Consider the following 4,393-nt stretch of genomic DNA (forward strand, 5'->3'; position numbering starts at 1 on the left):
CTGGCAAGTGTACCTGTACGATACACATGCTTGAAAAATATGCCTCTGGGGCAATAACCCTTTCAGGTGTACATTTAAAACAGGGCTGGGGGGGACCTGTGACCCTCCAGATGTTGCTGGATTCCAACTCCCATCAGCATGGTCGGTAGTCAAGGATGATGGGAGTTGTAGTCCAACAGTATCTGGAGGGCCTAGTTTTCCCAGCCCTTACTTAAAGCGTCTTAGATTTACACCTAAAAATGTAGTGAATAAAGCAATTCAATACTGCCCATGCTAAGATATGATGTAGAAATGATAAACAGAAGCATCTGTTGCCTAATTCCTGTACCTAGAATGCTATAAGAAACAATGATTTTTTTTTGTAAGAATCCAGATGCACCTGAGATGATTGCTAACAGTTTTGTTACACTATGAAACAACTCTATCCACTATCCCAAGTAAAATGTTCTTAAAAGTTGCTACTAAAGTTTATTATCTGCCAGAAAAGTTTTGTTTTTTAATAAAAGCCCTGTTTAGGTCTTCACTTTTCTTTCACTTATTTACTCGAGAAACATACTCTGTTCTCGTTTTCTTCTATACTGTTACAATCTGATCCAGCAGGTACAGTACATCACAGATACTACTTTCTACATGCTGGCACTGGTTTTGCCTGCATGTTTTCCAACAGAATCCATTTTTATACACTATTTTCTCCAATATAGGCTTATATATGTACTTTTCAGTACTGGCCCCAACTTGGTGGAACACTCTGTCACAAGAGACTATGGCCCTGCGGGACTTGACATCTTTCTGCAGGGCCTGCAAGACAGAGCTGTTCTGCCTGGCCTTTGGTTTGGACTCAGTCTGACCCTTATGTTTCCCTCCCCTTATGGTTTTGATCTATATACTACTATTAAAATGTGGCTGCACTTTAAAATATATTTTAACCTGTATTTTAAATTGGTTTATTTTTATTTTTTTAATTGTCATGGCCAGGGAGGGCGGGATATAAATTAATAATAATAATAATAATAATAATAATAATAATAATAATAATAATAATAATAATTAAGGCATCTGATCAAGGCCTGTATTTTAAGATGAGCTTAAAGATATATTTGCAAATGTTTGTATGTTTCATGCCAGGCAGAAACCAGCTAGCTAAGTACTTTGGCAGTTGTTTATCTTCCTGCTCTCCTGAACAAGGGCCCCCCTGATTTATAACAGTAGCAGGAGACAAGTTTCTAAAAGTTGTAAAAGGGAATTACAGGCTGGGAGCAAATGTTACACTGACCCTACATATTACAGAATACAATCAAGCTGCAAAAACACTAATTAAGAGTTGGTAAATAGTAAGATTTATTGTTTAACAGAAAATAATACCATGTGCCTCCCATCAGACTCTAGCCATATTTTCCTAAGGCTTAAGGTATACTGAGAGAGTTAAAGGGCAATAAATTTTGGGAAGAGCTAATGGGAAAAGCAGCTGGCTGGGAAAACTGAAGAGGCTTCTTTTGAAGCTGTTTTTTACTGAGTTCCTTTTTTACTTTGCAAAGGCCTTTTCTTCTAAAAAGCTATCTATGTTATATATGAGATTTGTTGGCTTAATGTAATTAGGCAAAGGATTTAGAAAGTAAGAAATGTTAGATTCTTATGTTAGATTCTTATTTCATTGATGGTGTGTGAGAATGTGAACCCAAGATCTCTGTTTAGATAGAATTTAATACCACGAGCCATTTGTTTTAGCCATTTGTTTTGGAATGCAGGGGCAACAGGGGCAAAAGGTGATCTGGTAATTAAGGTGCCTTGTCGAGGCAAATGTAAGATATATGGCTACTTGTCTGCCATTTATGGATAGAAGGAAATATAGCTCTTTGTCTCCCATAAAAGGTAATAGGAAATGGGTGTATCTTTTATGATTGGTTCTAGCAAACAGCCAATAGGAATTTCAACCAGGCTGATTGGACAGAGGCAGCCAAAGGAGGAGCAAGGGGGCTGGGCTGAGGAAATATAAGTGCTGGCCATCAGGGCTGGAAGGGGCAGAGCTTTGGTAACTATATACCACTGTGCCTATCATTTATTTGTCTGACAAATAAATTATTATTTTAATTTCTCTATTGCTGCATTGAATATTTCATTCCAGCTAAGCATTAACAACAAGCAGGGTGCTACATTATGATGCACAGTTTACCATTGTATGTGATTATTATTTTTTTACACTTTGCTTGGCTGAAAAATTGCACTGGAAAAGTCAAGGATGTGAGAATTTGGAAGGCTGTGTTTCAGTTTACATCTTGTTTTGGAAAGTGCAAATTAAGTACATTCTCCATTAAATGCGAACTGATTTGAGTTGCTCCTCCATCCCTACTGGTAACAGAAGGCCAATGCTATAGTCCATGAAGGCATCAAATCCAGATCTCTGCCTTTAATGTAAAACTTAATTAGAAGAGATGAATTGATCCATAAGAGTGCAGCTTGAAATGTGCTTTCTTTTATAGGAAATAATTGGGTTGTTTATGGCTGGACAAATAAGAGACTCAAGCTATTAGCAAAATTTCTGCTCTTGCTGAGTCATAGGATGGCATTTACTTCTCTCGTAAGAAAGGGGGCAGATGGGAAATGGGAGATGCTGGAAAAGGTGAGGGGTGTGGGAAACAGGTAAGCATTGCTTCTTGCTTTAGTCTCCACAGTGTCCAATGCAACTAGATAGGCCTAGCAATAGGAGACTGGCCCAAAATAATGCTTTCAAGGGTTTTTACCCTGCTACTCAATCACACAAGCATGGAGAACCTAATCAAGGAGAGTGGGGAACTGGGCTTCCTTTGAAAAGAAGGGGAGAAGAAAAGCTTCCTCCACTTATTAAAACATTTGGGTCTAATCATAAATGGATGAACGAAGCTGAACATGGTATAATTTGTGGATATCTTTCGGGTACATGTGTTGTTGTAAGGAAGAAACACTGGTAAGATCCTCTTTTAGGATCTTGACATTTTGAGATATTAATGAATTTTGGCGTCATTTTCGTTTTTAAAGGGTAATGCATTAAATTAGATTGCAAATGGCATTTGCATGTCACATTTTCTAACAGTGTTCCAGAATTTATTTAACTGTTAATGGCTTGGTTTGGTTTCTTTGCATTATGATTTGGCTGGATAATGTCCTCACAACAGGGCATTTAAAAGTGCAGATCTATAATTCAAAGGTGCACAGGAATTATGAGGAGCTAAGTAGTATGACATCAGTATTCCTATCTATCTGGATCACTATCTGAATGGTTATCAGAATTGTTTTCATGATTCCATTGACACTGGAGATGGTTTCAGATAGAGAGCTTAGGGGAACTACAGTTCTCAACCAAGGGCTTCATTCAGTTGTCTGCCTCAATCCTGCCTCCACTCGCTCTTCACAATGTCCAACCCCCTTCATCCATCAAGGCATGCCTCTCTCATGGTTGGTGCCTTACCAGTGTCCTAACAGAAGCTGGCTCTTACTCCTACTCTACTGTCCTTCACTACAGTAGGTTTCTTCAGCTATGTTTGAAGCAAGAGAAAGAACAAGCAAGTAGGAGGTCCTCTTTATGGAGAAGACAGAGAGAAGGTGGAATTGCTCAACCTTGCTTCTGTTTTCACCCAAAAAAGGAAAGCAGTGCCTAACCTGAGTGGAATCTACACACATATAAAAACCATTCTGAAAATGCTTCCCCCCCCCCAAGCATTTCCCAAAAATACACTGAATTTTCCACAAGGCCATCACATTGTAGTGTCACATTGTATATTGCACTTAAACTCTTAAAACATTTTATTTGCAGCTGTATAGCTGATTTCCTGGTGATAACAGAATAAATTATGCAAGCAGGAAACTGCAGCCCAAGATAGGAAAAGATGGAATGAGCTGCACCCAAGGGTACTAAAGGAGCTTCTGGATGTAATCTCAGAGCCTCTGTCTATAATCTTTGAGAATTCTCTGCAAATAGGTGAGCTCCCTGCAGACAGGAGGGGGGCAAATGTTGTCCCCATCTTCAAAAATGGGGGAAAAGAAAACCCAGGTAACTATTGACCAGTCAGCTCGACAATGATACAAGGAAAGGTCCTAGAACTGACAATTAAATGCTCAGTCTGTGAGCAGTTAGAAAAGGATGCTGTGATTGATAAAACCCAGCATAGGTTTCTCAAAAGCAAGAAATGCCAGACAAATCTCTCTCTCTCTCTCTTTTTATATACAAGTTACAAGCTTGGTGGATCATGGGAATGCTGTAGACATAGTTTATCGTGATTTTAGTAAGACTTTTGACAAATTCCCCCGTGATTTTCCTGCAGAGAAGCTGGTAAAATGTGGACTAGACTCACTGTACCTCTGTACATGGTACCTCCTTTGGCTTGTGATAACACAGAGGTAGGCTTTTCCACTGGTGATA

The 4,393-nt window shown here is 38.9% G+C and overlaps 1 long non-coding RNA gene across 1 annotated transcript; it reads right to left on the reverse strand.

The window, feature by feature from the left end:
- Nucleotides 1-1,314: 1,314 nt before the first annotated feature.
- Nucleotides 1,315-1,466, reverse strand: LOC309372148. The gene is made up of 2 exons (XR_014169426.1): nucleotides 1,415-1,466; nucleotides 1,315-1,382 (listed from the first exon to the last, which is right to left on the reverse strand). It is a non-coding gene; the product is annotated as an uncharacterized lncRNA (long non-coding RNA).
- Nucleotides 1,467-4,393: the final 2,927 nt, after the last annotated feature.

This window comes from Podarcis melisellensis, assembly GCF_964234715.1.
Source record: "Podarcis melisellensis genome assembly, chromosome: 6".
In the NCBI taxonomy this organism is placed as follows: domain Eukaryota; kingdom Metazoa; phylum Chordata; class Lepidosauria; order Squamata; family Lacertidae; genus Podarcis; species Podarcis melisellensis.